We start from the raw sequence: 16483 nt of genomic DNA on the forward strand, positions 1-16483 counted from the left end.
GAATCCTTTTTGCCTGAGCTGTAGAATGCACCAAATTTTTAAGACATCAGATGGTTAGAAACTTAGAGGACATACATTCAAATATTTCTTAATTATGTCGATTAACAAAATCCACAGTTAAAAAGTTAAAAATTATCAAGAAATTTAAATGTTGTAATATCAAAAAATATCGACTAATTTAAAACCATTACAATCATTGATTTTGACGCTTATAAAAACCCATTGTGATTCATTCACATTCCTCGCGAGCGAAATAATATTTTAGTTTTGACAATGTGATTAGGTGTTTAAATTTGGTGTTTTCAACATCGGTACTTAGCAACATATTTGGATAGCGACTATCGAGAGTCAAAATATCGATATTTTCACAGCACTAATACAAAATAAATATAAAAGTATATTATATGATACAGATTATGATAGCTAATTATGTTAAAAAATACATATATCGAAATTGTCTTTGCAAATGCATTATAAATTAAATTTGTGTTTATGTTTCAAACGACCGATACGTGACGTGTCGTTTCAGGCTATGCCGTCATTGAAACATACATTCGGACTCACAAAATATAGATAAAATATTATAATTTTTATATTATAAAGTATTTAAAAGTCGATGTAAAATACGAATGTCGTTCGGACAACATTGTAACGCGTAAACCCCATATAGATAAGCTACTGTATATAATAAATAATTGTTATTCTTAATGTATCGATTTTATGTAGAATTTGTATTATCACAAACATAGAGTAAGGACCTCCTTGAATTCTAAGTTAGACTGTCAGAATCGGTATTGTTTGCCGCCTGGCTATTTCAAACGTATAGCGTTTATTTTATACGGACAGACAATACTAAAAATTAAATATGATACGATACTGGGGTAGCCATATATAAACAAAATACGAATATAAATATAAAAGGCAAAAATAAAACAATTCAGTATTTTTACTCCTGTTTGTCAAACTTTTTTTTTTTAATAATTAGTGACGTCCTTTAGAGTTGTCAAATTTGGAAATAAGAGACAAAAAAAATGTTGGAAACATGCAAATTCAAGTTTTCCGCAAAATTTCAATGATCTGATTCTGACTACTGTCTGTCTAACTTTGACTACTTTTTTTTTTCATTTACAATAATAACATCACTATTTCGTTAGTTTCATAGTTTTGTAAGTGGAGAGTTTAAATTTAATATTATGTACGTAGGTCACTAGGAAAGTTTTGAGATTCAATAACTAGACTACTTTTTTTTCAAAATAATTTCACTTTCACATTTCACTTCTCCATACGACGAAACCAGTCTACAAAAATCTTCGTCCACATTTCTTCAGACACTTAATCACATGCCAAATCGCATGCTCGAATTAACTGCTCATCATTGAAATACCGGTGACCTTTCAATTTATCCTTGATCATTGGGAAGAGATCAAAGTCACAGGGTGCAAGGTCGAGGCTGTAGGTAGGGTGCTCTAGTAGAATTAATCCAGATTGACTTAGAAAACCTTGAGTTAATTGAACCCGATGTGCAGGTGCGTTATCGTGATGAAGCCGCCAAGTGTCAAGGCGTGAGTTTGGCCGAAGATTTTTTGACAGATTCAATCAGTCGAGGCAAACAAATTTATGTGTCCCATTTAGCGGTAACAGTCTTCTGTTCATCAAGAGTTATTCGCTTGATTATACCCCTTTTGCCAAAGAAGACCACGATCATTTTCTTTTTTACAGATCGAGACTGTTTGACAGTTGTCAGCTATTCTTCGTCTTCAAAGACCCATACTTTGTTTTTAGATTTAGATTTTACGTCGTAATAATACAGTCAAGATTCGTCACCTGTTACTATTGAATTCACGTTAGGTGATTTTCCACCATCAAACATAGTGAGCATTTTTTGACACCATTTCTTGCGACATTCCATTTGGGCCGCTGTTAACAAGTGGGGTACCCATACCGTGCAAACTTTTCTTACTTGAAGATGGTCCTGTAAAATAGTATGAATGGATGGTGCACTAATCTTCAAGAGCTGCTCTATTTGTTTGTAAGTAATATGTCTACATATCTCAAGTAGTTTTTTAACAGCAGCCACGTTTTCTGAGGTCACTGTTTCAACAGGCCGCCCAGATCGAGAATCGTCAGAAAAGTTAAAATCTCCTCTTTGGAACGGTTTGTACCACCGATACACTGAGTTACGGGATGGTGCGTTCTCATTCAATACAAATTTTAATTCACTGACACAATCATCAGCACCCAAACCTCGCTTGAAATTATAGAATATAATTGCTCGAAAATCGCGACGCGTAAACTCTGACATCTTGACACAATTAAAAATTCACAAAGAAATGATGGAGGTAAGTTGATTTTTTTTTTAGTTGTAGTAATGGATTACTATATAAGACGTGCTATAATTGGTAATAGTTTGACGTTTAAGTATTTGGTAGTTTAACGATATCTCAAAACTTTCCTAGTGCCTACGTATATATTGTTTTTTCTTTATTTCCTCCGTTGCTCGCTTAAATCTATTAGTATTATTTTTAAAGGACAAATGAGTGTACAGATATTTATTACACCTATTAATGTATAAAATAGTACATTGTATATATTTTCTCAAATGTGTTTTTAGCTTAAAAGAATAATAATATATTAAGCGTAGATCAGTCAGTAAATAAATAATAACAAACGCGCTTTAAATAAAACACGTCATATTGTGTTTTTAATATCCGATTTACCTCATAACATATATATTCTTGGAGTCCGGTTAAACCATCTAAGGCCTCGTAAAACTTTTATGGAGTCGTTACATTGTAAATAATGGGTTTACGATGGATAAGTCGCAAAGTTAAGCTGCGGCTACAAGATGGAGACCACCAATCGCACCAGACAGTTTTAATTTTATCATGAACTTTTTTATTGTATGCATTTTATTTTACGGATTATTTATGTTATTAAATATTTTTTTATAATTTTTTTGTTTTAATTTTGTTAGGTAAGCTAAACGTCACTATCCTTATAAGGTTATTTGATCGTAATTTTATATATTGTCTGATATTGTATCTATAATAATTTATATTTTTTAATTCATAAACAAATTAACGTAATGTTAGTTATAACATACAACAGATTAATAAAGCATTCATTCTTATAATTGTAAATGGTATATTTTTTTACAGGAAAATAGTGTTGCCATCAATAATATAATAATTCATAACCTTAAGAGGTCAGTGTTGCATATACCTACATATAAGTCGTGTACCTCATACAAATAATCATATGTTGTACTTTTATTTTTTATTTCACAATTTTATTTTATTTAGTCGCCGATAAGAAACAATTAAATATTTAATTTATGAATACATTGTAGTTAAAATATAAAATTAAATTTTTAAGATTTAATTGAAAGTATTGAACTGTTTCAATTCACAAGAAAGGCTGAAATTCGTTACAATTATAAAATTGCTTAAAAATAGACTCTTAAATGACAAGTTTAAGAGTTATCGTTTTGAAAATGAAAGATTTTCCTTCCATCATAATGCTTTGATGATAATAGAGGAAGTATTATATACAATTATAAAATATGTCTTATTCAAATGTATAGCAAACACAAAACATGCTCAATTAGTAAACATTCAATTTAAAGGATTTTACGGATAAGCTTACAAGAACACATAAATTAGTCTGTCTGGTAAAGAAAAAAATCAACAGTGTTGTTCATTTTGTTACATTCCATTAAACAAGATTAGTAGTTATGTTTACAGTCATAATTTTGTTCAATGTCAAAGTCAATGTTATTTTTTTTTATTCAATTTATTTATTTATTTTTATTCAATATTTACACATACTTATTGAGGGTAAAAAAAATTACCACCATATTTTTTCACCACACAAAAGAAGAGTCGCAGTTTGGAGGCGATCAATAAAGACGTCATTAGTTTTGTAATATCCTATAGCACACAAAGGATATTTAACAATTAATTTAAATTTCACAATTTTATATTTTTCAACTTTTTCTGGGATCCTGCTGTAAAAACTTATACATTGTCACATAACAGCTGTTAACATGTATAATCGGGTAATTGAAGTAACAAGTTTATGCTTGTTTCTAGAATTAATAGTATTTCACAAGGTTTGAAAGAAAAAAGCTTATTATCAATAGGTAGGCTGAGTTTTATTTTTATCATCTGCGTTAATATTTTTTTTATGTGCAACTCCTTGACCGTATAATATATTCGTTTGAATATTTTTTTTCATTTATAAGTCATAAATTCTATGACGCACTTGTTAAAATTGGTATTTTTTGTTAAACCCATGCTAGCATATACTAATGAGGTTAATGCAACCGAAAAAAATATATTTGTCACTTAATTGGATTAATGAATTAGGTTTTAATTTAATATACAATGTAAGTTTCCTTTCTTTTCAATCCTATATAAACCTTTCTTTGTTAGATCTGTTTGAATCAACTTTTAAACTCAATTTATAGAGCCTAATGAAAATGTAACGAAAAAAGGAATTGAAATTATATTAAGTGTTTGATTTAGATAAGTCAGTGTAAGCCTAGATATCCCTGTACGTATTGTAAAGAATGTATAAATCGTATGTAAAGGAAGCATTATATATATAGCTGTTGTCTATTCTAGTTAAGTTGTCAGTCAAAACAAGATGGCGCGTAACGCGAAATTTTCTTGATAATCTGTGGTGTTTTCGATATACAGTTTTACGATATTGAAAATATTTAACGATAGAAAAATTCAGGATTTTCATATAGTTATTCCGTTAAAATAATGTTAATGCTTTCTTTATGACGAAACTCTAGCTTGGTCAATATGTATGTTTGTGGGGTTAAGCAGTATCGAGACGTGTATGAATAAATGAATTTTATTGTGTTATATGATGTATTTTTTGTTCTTTATAAGTAATAACTAGCGTGTAGTTGCGCTTCGTTAATCTCATTATAAATGACATTAGTAGAATCCCACGTAAACAAATTTTTTAAAACAGTGTTTTAGCTGACAAACTACGTAGATCTGTAGTTATTTCGCTTTATGTAATTTTTAGCAATTACATTTACATAACCGTATGGTTTTTTGTTTGGTATGTTTTAAACGTCATAAAGCGAATCGTTTTACAAAAACGACGTGTTACCATTATTCATTTCTATATATTTATGTAGACAATATAGATGTATCTTAATAAACAGGACTTATTTATGGTGAATTTGTACTAAAAAATACATATTATAAATTCAAATGTGTTAGTTGATTTTTGTGTTAGTTTTACACGTCGCGAAACTTAGTAATGATAAATTTACGTTTTGCTTCGCCTACTTTATGCAAAAAAATTATTAATTAGTTTGGCGATGTCAGTGAACTTTATAATTTCTCACTTAAAATACAAAACAGCCGAGACGAGGTTTAGTGGACACCGAAGGCGGTTTGCGGTATTTTACTTCAGGCATCACGAGATGGATTATGGACACGAATTAAGCACATGAAATATTTTATTATTACATGATTTTGATTTGGCTCCACAATCTGCCGAAGATTTCTACATGATCTGCTCACGTCAGACAGGAAGACATAATTAATTGTGATGAATTGATAATAGTGCGGCGCTGGTTCGATAAGCAATCGATAGGATCGATATAAAAAACCGACACAAATTTCAATATTTGGAGTCTTAGAATTCTAGTCTGTACACCTCAAAACCAGTGAGCAAAACACCTTTTAATTTTATTTCGTTTTCCTGTAGTCGTAGCTCATTGAATAGACGCAACGAGATCTACGAGAAAAAACTTAGTAGTGTTGTAGTATTTTTTATTATTATTTTTAAATCTACATCCTGCTCTAATGTTCAACCTTGATTGTGTGCCTCGTGCATTTTCTTTGTTCCAGAATGATAGCCAGTCAGGTATGCCAGACAGAGGCAGCAATGATAAAATAATTTAGTTCTTATTTTTTTTTTATAAATCTGAAGCGGTACCTGCAGCTAAAAAAAACAGCGATGTCGTATGACTTTAATTAACTGCATTAGTGCAGTTAATTAAAGTCATTCTTTAAAAAATTTTTCGTTAATTCAAATTGATTTGAACTTGAATTTGTTATCGATAAGAATTTTTTTATATAAAAAATGTGTGATTTTATTTTCAACCATTCCTTACAGCCCCAATGCGCCACCAGGGAACCAATATGTTACGTCTCTTGTGCCACACAACACAACAACGTGATTTAATAAAAACGTTTTTAAATAATAATGCCGTTCAATGCCTACATTGTAGTATGTTTCCTTTCGCTCTTTATTAAAAAGGTTATGCTTCATCCATTACTTGTATTTATTAGTATGTAATATATTTTCATGCACGGGTCTTCTTTAAGAGGTATTATGTACCCTAAATATCTTTTAGAAGTGCTATTCCCGCATCTATAGCGACCTCTCGAAAAAGCTCATTGCTCGCTATGAAAAATAGCAAAGTTGATTTAATATTCAATTTATATACATATATATGTAATTACTAAGATCGCTTCTGTTTCCAGTCTTAAGTCCAGTGGTAAGAATTTACTACCTTTTAACAAGTTAGGCAATGAATCCGTGTCCAAAATCTTGTTAAAATTACCGAGTAATATCATATCATCATCCTCCTGCCCTTATCCCAATTTTACTTGGGGTCGGCGCAGCATGTCTTCTTCTTTCATTCTCTGTCAGACGTCATCTCACAAGTAACATTCTTTCTAACCATATCGTCTTTCACACAATCCATCCATCGTTTCTTGGGTCGTCCCCTACCTCTATATCCATCCACATCCATTCTCAAAACTTTTCTCACAACATGGTCCTCATTCCTCCGCATAACATGCCCATACCAAGACAGCCGGTTTCTAGATAGCTTCTCGGTTACCGGTGCCACTTTCAAACTTCCTCTTATGTACTCATTCCTTACTCTATCCATTCGCGTAACACCACACATTCCTCTCAGCATTCTCGTCTCCGCCACATGCAATTGTCTTTCAGTCATCCCTTTTATAGCCCAACACTCTGATCCATATAGAACAGCAGGTCTGACCATGGTCTTATAGATCTCCCGGGGGTCACAAATTGTTCCCGTAACCTGCCGCCATTTCATCCACCCTGTGTTAATCCTGTGTGTTGTGGAGCAATATCATATACGATGTATAAATTAATTTTTCCGAAATACCCCATATGTTGTCAGTTGCATTAATGTTTTAAATTTTTTTTTTGATATCTATTGCTGAGAATTTTTCAAATGAAAAAATCAATAATGCATTAAGAAACATTGTTTACTTATCTAGCTGCATCTAATGTTGATCAGTGTTTTAAGTTACATGTTTGTTAATCGGGTATATTATCAAAAAGAATTGAAGTAAATTTGATCTTTGTTCAATTTTTTGTTGTAGTTTGGGGAAAACCAAAAAGGCAATGCCTTTTGGTTTTCCCCAAACACTACCAATAACATCCCATGACATTTTTATTGTATCATCGGATATTAAGATTTTGATCTTTATGTATAAAGACTTTTAGTTTTTTTGGAATATTGTTTGGAATACCGTTATGATAGTAGCTTAGTCTTTAAATTTTGTGTTATTTTAAAATAATTTCATTTAGAATTCTTTATTAAAATTATTCAATGTGAATTCAAAAAATGAATTATAAAGTTAATTTGGATCTTGTGACGTAAACACTAATTTAGTTATGACGTGCATATCTCTACAATAATTACTATTATATGTTCGAAGGAAAACTTTTGACCTCACTGCTCAGAAGTTTTCCAGGGTCAAATTAATTTGAATTGATTCTTCACATATTTTACAGTTTCAAAACACATTCTCACTTCACGTACGTAGTCTCGTTGGTTAATCGATTTTGTTCATTAAATCTGGCGTTATATTAAACATCTTAAAGAAGATGGATCAACAGAACACTCAACGTTTTTTCATGTAATACGTCCACATTAAGGTCGCCACATACAATTACATATTTATTACTATTAGGTACATATCTTTTTAAGAGTATCCTCCAAAGGTGCCACAAATAAGTAAAAATCTCCCGATCGGGGCCGGTGCACGCACACTAAAATGTACTGCGGAAGTTCTACGCTGGATAGTTCAACAGTACGTTCCATAGAGAGTCTTTTCACCACAATGTCTTTTCGAGATTGACAAACTACTATTTCATTTCGTACCATTATTATGAGACAAACTATCGCCTATTAATACAATTATATTATTGGAATCCTGATGCGTAGAACTTGTCTTATTTATTTTATACTAGTAGGTTGCCTCGAGTGAGCTTGTTGTGTTGAATACATAGGTTTTTTCTCTCTTTAGTATAGAACTGAAGCCCTGACAAGCGTATCAAATACTAGTATATTTTTTTGTTTTTAATTCAGATCCTTGTTTGTTGTGGTCAGGGGGCCCTGATGAACATTGACTTGACTTGATAGATTGAGACACTGCATAGCTCAAGAAGATTGTTGGCTGCATGTATACGTTCCTGTATGTGTTTTTGAGCAAAGTAAATTTTTTTTATTTGTAAATTCTAATTGTAGATGTTCTGTATATATTTTGCAATTTACTATTACACGATTTTACTTTTTCATCAAATATGACCGGTCTTCTCATCCTGTAATCGTGTTTAATGTTTTTTTTTTATATATTATTAAATTATTTAATTTAATGTGAATTCACAGTCTACTACTACTGCTACTCTAGACCGTTCAGTGTGTGGTGCGAATATGCTATGTATTATTGTAATAACACTCTCTGTTTATAATTTATTTACTGGTTTTAATGAATTATAAATTCTATCGGTATCCATAAACTTCGACATGTCGTATACCATGCTTCATGTTTTACATTTAATTCAACATTGTGACATGACGATTGAAAAAGTTTTGATTTTGATTTTTATCCGTTGTACGAATTAAAAAAGAAAACGGAACTTGGTACAAGAATTATGCGGACCAACTGATAAGTGTCTTAGGTCAAATACTCTATTAGAAGTGTAAACCAGGTTGATCGGGTTAGAAGTTGAAGTGCTGCACTGCGATTCTGTAAAAAATCACTTCGTATCTCACTCGTGAAACGTTGATAACTGACACGCCATTTTGATACGTGTATCCTATATTTAAATTAATAATAATTAAAAAAAATGTAGGAGACCATATAGGTCAATGTCACAATATCACATTCTGATATGTCACACTCGTGTTTTGCGGTGAGATTCTTGTTACAGAATAGTCCTATAGCAACGCTTTTAGTGGCAAGTTACATCAAACCAAATAGTATATTAAACAAACCGATATATTAACGTTGATTGTCATACACGTGTTTACTAATTGAGCCACTTTTCTATATTAACATTATATATAAACACAGTAGATCATGAAACTCACGCTCGTCACGTCAACAGTCTTAATTGAGAGGGATGAGGGACGAAGAACTTTTTATATAATAACTAGTGACGTGCAATGCTGATAGTAAATATACTACGGAATGTTTTACAACGTTCACAGTTTTTCAGTCATTAGACAATACAAACCGCTATCTATGTGCTTGCGTTTTAAATCTGTAATATAGAAATATATCTAGAAAATATTCATTTAAATTGTATGCATCTACAGGGCCATATTGATCTTAATTAAATGCACAATGTATTTAAGGTACTTAATTGGATAAGGATTAATGCTGTATTGCTTAAAATCGCTTCGAAGATAAGCCATTGTTTCTGGTAAAAAGTAAAGGATAAAAAACGGTTGTGGGCTATCCCTGAGAGGTAGACATATACTACAGACTTGACGTACAATACAATACCGTAGTACATTATTTTGATCTATCCCGTAAGGCCAGCGTTGGCAATGTAAGCGCAAAAAATATGTTTATTTACGACAGCACTTTAGATACCTTAGAAATTATCAGTGGTTCTCTACTATATTGTGCATGTATTATACATATAAATCTTCCTCTTGAATAAATCTATCTATTAAAAAAATCGAATCAATATCCGTTGTGTAATTTTAAAGATCTAAGCATACAACGGGACAGACAGCGGTAAGTTTAGACTTTGTTTTATACTATGTAATGATATTATATACTAAAACTTTCTTCGAAAAGCGCTTCATCTCATGTCTGATATAACTTTTATGGTTAATGGTATATTTAGTATTTTATTCAGTTAGGTTTTGCAAAACTGCTTTGCGTTATTTTTTACAAAAGACTACCTAACCGTCCATTGTCGACGTCGCACGGGTAGAATAACAGTGAACCTCAAACGATTACATCGTAATAAATATAAGTTTCCGGGGGGGCACGTCAATACGCGCACGCCAGAGGGGGTTGCCATTTTTGCTGACATCTTCAATAATCACAAATGCACTCTCTATTTTTTATTTGCATAATCAGATGGGCTCCTCCGACACGACAATCCGACACGGCCAGCGCAACCGGCACAGGATCAACGGATACACGATCATCAGATGAGCCAAAAAAAAACAAACTTACATTCACCGAATTAATAGACACTACATTTTGCTAAGGATATAAGATTCGACTTACGCACGACTTAGGCGCCAATGTCTATGAGTGGTGACAGCCACTTACCCCCCAATACCAGGCTCATTTACCCTTCTGCCTAACTGTAATACAATAAAATAAATAAAAAAATTCGAGCAATTATAAACACATTACTGCGATGCCTGTGGATTTGAACTCTTCAAAAGTTGTTTACGTTTTTTTAATTTATGCACAATGACGTAGTGTACAATATCGTTGCCAATCCGCGCCTATCGAGATTCTCGTAATATAAGGGTACGTTGTACGATCTATGCGGAGTCGTAGGAGGAAAGCTGAGCCGCTTCCATCTCTTTATAACTTGCGTTATTTGTTTTTAAATAACTGATTAAAGATTTGTTTCGTGTAAACTATGGATGTAACTAAAAGGTAAGATCATTTCCTTTATTAAATTTACTATTCATTTGTTTTAAGTATTTTGCTTATTAAATCGCGATGGTTTGAAATTAAGATGAGAAACGTGGGAATTCGCTTGGTGTTATTTTGTTTCCGATACTACGGAAATAGGTACGGGGGGTCAGGAGGAAACCTGTCTGTTGATAATAATGAGGCCAATTTATGTATATAAGTTAACTTAGTTACCAATTTTGGTAGCCCTTTGGAGATGAAATGATTGAAATTTCTCACGGCGCCAATATCTATGGCTGGTGGTGCCCATTTACCACCAGATGGGCCTTATTCCCGTTCGCCTATCTATTTCTTAAACAAGAATAAAAATGGACGAGATATTAGAACACTTTGTATCATACATGTGTGCAGCAACTTCTTTAACAGCCTTTAGTTCCTATTGCATATTTTAAGAAGAAAAAGAAAACGTATAATTTCACATCGAATTGATTGGGCGAGAGCTGGGCTAACATCATTAAAGTGATATCCACTTTAATTATGTTAGCCCAGCTCTCGATCATCCTCCTTATCCCAAATTTATTCGGGGTCGGCGCAGCATTTCTTCTTCTTCCATACTTCTCTGTCGGACGTCATCTCACAAGTAACATTCTTTCTAACCATATCGTCTTTTCTACAATCCATCCATCGTTTCTTTGGTCGTCCCCTACCTCTATTTCCATCCACATCCATGCTCAAGACGTTATTAAAGATTAAAGTGGATATAAGTCAACCGGAATAGTCTATTGAGAACTGTTCGTAGTGCACAATATAGCAGAGTTTTTAGAAAATCCTATAGAACGTAGCCTGAGGTTTGTTTAACTTTATTCCTTTTGGACTAGGCTTTACGTATCTTGATTGTTACGAACATATTGATTGTTTTAATAATCCTCCACTGTAGGAATATACACTTCAGAAATACAACATTAGATATTAATTAGAAACTATATAAATTATTTTCTTTTATAATTTCCTTTAATTATTTTACTTTTCATTTAATATTTGCTTTGTTATAGGAATTTTTTAAATTATTATTAATTAAAAGTACATTTAATTGATTGTTAGACTTGGGTCAAACTTATATACATTGTGTTCAAACCAGAGGTCTTTTCACAGTTTAATAACTATAATAAGTTTATAAACTATGTATGTTATATTTAGACGCCTATATATATTTTATAAATAAATTATACGTGAACGAACGGCAGTCGATTCGGGTGATTGTCTGATCGAAGGTCCAATATATTATTCCATATCGTACAATATCGGTACATTTTCATCAAGTCGGAAAGTCGCCTAAGAATGCGTGTTTTTGAAGGCAGTTCTTAATATTCAAAATGATTTTTATATATTATACTATTGTCGACTAACTTTCATAAGCGATCTTTATCATACAATCGCGAATAAAAAAAATAACTTAAGAAAAAATTAAAGCAAAAAGGTAATACATTTTTTTACGTATTAATTTCAATATTTTTTAGGCATAAGGATACGTTTTGTCCAAAGTTCATTTATATTGTATTTAATTATAATTTTTTTTTTGCCTTATTATATATTAATACTTTTTTCAAGTCGAGTCGTCGATTCTTGAGAAGCTATTACAATACAAGTGCGTGTGAGTTTGTATCTGTCTTGGAGTTTTTAACAATCGCTAATTGCATGAGATAATTAAATAATTATTCTACAAATATGCTAATTAAATATAGTTTAAATATATATACAGGCCGGTGGATAAGCAAATGGGCACCACTATGTAACCATCAGTGGCCCACCGTCATAGAAACCGCCGTCGCCGCCGCCGGCGCCGTAAGAAATTTTAACAATTCCCATCACCGCCAATGCGCCACCAACCTTGTGCACTGCGATGTTATGCCCCTTTTGCCTGTAGTTACACTAGCTCAATCACTCTTCAAACCGGAACACAATAATACTGAGTACTGCTGTTTGCGATGCGATGAAAAATGCGAGACGGAAAACTATTCTTTCAATATGTTTTTGATTTTTTTTCACAAAAATGCCCTAAAAACAAATCAAATCGTTATGAAATCTGTCTTGTTGATTTTTTTTAAAAACATTACCGTTTTCTCAGCTCTCCAAAAAAGTATAACAACTAGGAACTTATTTCAAAGCACGTTTGCTTTGATTTGAATAAAATTACAACAAAGGACGCTATTGGAAATTTGTATTCGATCAAAACTTCTCTCTTTGAATGTCTCGCAAATAGGTTTAAGTTATACCTAACCATTGCAAGATTATTCGCGTCGGTTTCCTGAAGCAATACTGAATTTTTGAAGAATTCAATTGTATTCAAAGTTAAAGCCTGTTTAGCATTTTTTTCTTCCCACGGTTCTTGGGGTACCAATACTAGACACCTCGAAATACCAACAATTTGACATCGCCACCGATCGACCCCAATGCACCTCGATGTTCTAGGACAGTTGACGTGTTCCACGTGACGGCATTATTTTTATTTTCATGATAAAATTGAAAGATAACGTGTTTAACTTTAACATATAAACCGACTTCAAGTTATACACTAAGTTACTGAGAAGAATGTTATGAATGGATCGCAGAAAAAACACACTCATCTCTCGTCATACTTAATATAGATCGTGTTCCTTATGAACGTAATTAATTAAATAATACTTATAGGCATATACAAATTACTAACATATTCTAATATGACTTAATTCGTACCTACTGGAATTCATTGATAAAGATTTTAATTAGATTAAAGGCTGGTCTAGACTATCTTGATGTATGTTGATTGATAATAATTACTTGATTCTTGCCCGATTTGAACTCGAAATTGTAGGTTAAGACTCTCGTGTACCACCCTCACCTCTATACCACCTTAAAATGACACGAGAGACTAATAGAATTGGTGAAACTTGTAAATTAATACTTTTCATAGTTCTATAATTGCTACACTGTTGCAAAATTGCTTTATGGTTTCATTGAGATGCCCTTATGACAACTCTCTAAATGAGCAATTTGCATCCGCATATAAGGGCAAATTGGTAAGACTGGTCGATTGTGACGTCACACAATCAAAATCAAAATATACTTTATTCAAGTAGGCTTTTACAAGCACTTTTGAATCGTCATTTAACAAACTATATTAAGTAAAGCTACCACCGGTTCGGAATGTAGAGTCTACCGAGAAGAACCGACAAGGAACTCAGTAGTTACTCTTTTTCAACATCTAAAAATAGAGCTCTCTTTTGTAAAATAAAATCAGATTCAATATCTGCAGCATTACCCTAAAGTTATATGCCATATGACATAATACTGCGAAAATAACCAAAATATACTAGACGAGCGGTATCAATATCAATTAGTTGTCTAACTTTTCTAACCGCGTATGCTGCGAAGCTGAGTCTTTTTGTCAGGGACCATAAATGAGGACTCCACTGAAGTTTGGAATCCAATGCTATTTCTAAAAACACCGTAGTATCGGCTTCATAAAAACGGCTACCGTTTAAAGATATATTATAGTTTTGCTTTCTAACATTGGGTAGGGTAAAAGCTACACATTTTGTTTTTTGAGTATTCAAAACTAAATTATTTACTGTAAACCAATCGTGTATCTGTGATAATGCACCGGTCACATCGACATAGTCAGTTTTTTTCCTGTCTATCTTAAAAATCAGTGAAGTATCGTCAGTAAACAAACTATATCACAAATACCTTTAACATAGAAAGGAAGATCATTTATATATACTAGAAATAGAAAGGGACCCTAAATTGATCCTTGTCAAGCTATATACGGCAATATTTTGAAACAATATTATTTTCAAAGTCGAGAAATTTGCACAGGTGATTGCTTTTCCACTAATTGCTCTAGTTTGATCCCTGCGTGTTGCCGAGCAATAATTGCTCAATGTTTGCCTGTGTAAGTGCACCTCTATAGTCGACTTTTAGTCATTATCTTGTCACTTAGTACCTATTTTATTTTTTTCAATTAATTTAGACAACTTTACAAAGACATAAAAACATTACAGATTAAATAATAGTTGTTTCCCGACTAAAATAGTGTTGCGCTGTTAATCATTTAAAATTTGGAAAAAATATTTTTTCTCATACATTAGGTAGGTAATAATTAATTTAATTTCAATGTTCTGGTCGGCGCGTATTAACTAGAATTTGTATATTATGCCTATTTAATTATATGGAATTTGTTTTTTCTCTTCTCGGCTCTTTGTTATTTAATGTTGTGAACTAATTTTTCATCATTCAATTTTTATTTGCTCGTAGCGGATGTTTGACGCACAATTTTAAAATAATACAATCAGCTAAAGATTATGAGTTATTACTAGGTCCTAGGTTCAATCCCAGGTCGAGCCGATAAAATAAACTTGAAGGTGTGCAATCCCGTGTCTGGGAAACCAATTCTACTGATATGTAACGGTTCTGACAAGTTCCCGATTCTATTCCGATTCAACCTCGACTATTCCTCGCAACTGGATCGATGTATTGATAGATAGAAATTTTAAAAAATTACAATTTGTTGGTAGATTTAGTGTGCTGATCTCTTTCCGGTGGTCTCGGATTTGCCTTCCAATCGGACTACGAGAGCAAGTGAATCGAGAGTATGTTTGCGAATATACGTGTGCACAATAATGTTATCTCTCTTGACACTGGACTTGACATTGGTCACTGTGGCTGCAATCGGTCACGAGGACATTATTATAATTATATTGCCAAGAAAAACCTTTTACAGATTAATATAAATAATATGCCGTATTAAATATAAATATGATTTTATTATTAGTATTTGCTACATGCTCTGTAAATATGCTTATTATCTAGTATCCATATTAAGAGTTTTTTCTTTTAAATTCGTATCTGGTGCTTTAGGTAGGTTCAATAAGCCTTTGCTCACAAAAGTTTCATTTTTATCTCTTCATCCTTGGACTGAATATTTTTGACCCGTGTCTCCTGTTTAATTTTTTTTTATGGCATTGGTTGGCGGGCGAGTATATGGGCCACCTGATGGTAAGTGGTCACCACCGCCCATAGACGAAGGCGCTGTAAGAAATATTAACCATTCCTTACATCACCTATGCGCCACCAACCTTGGGAACTAAGATGTTATGTTCCTTGTGCCTGTGATTACACTGGCTCACTCACCCTTCTAACCGGAACACAACAATACAGAGTACTGTTATTTGGCGGTAGAATATCTGATGAGTGGGTGGTACCTACGCAGACGGGCTTGCACAGAGCCCTTTTAATTAGGTTGAATAAACTTAAATAAGTATTTAAACTTTATTTTCTCTTTAATCTCATATCATATTCCTATAATGGGGTTTATTTTTAAAAGTCTAATATTTAATATCTGATAATTAAAGGCCTTTGAAGTTATCCAAAAATTTAATTATCTGTAAGACCTTAGTGCAGGCATCCAGTTTCGTTATTGCGTTGTTTACGTCCGCGTAATAAAATGATATTTCCGCACAGAATCGTAACGAGTAACAGTTACTAATCACCGATTAGTTACCAACGTTTGTTTAAAATTTAAATTATTC

Source organism: Vanessa tameamea, chromosome 13 (genome assembly GCF_037043105.1).
Source record: "Vanessa tameamea isolate UH-Manoa-2023 chromosome 13, ilVanTame1 primary haplotype, whole genome shotgun sequence".
Lineage (NCBI taxonomy): Eukaryota > Metazoa > Arthropoda > Insecta > Lepidoptera > Nymphalidae > Vanessa > Vanessa tameamea.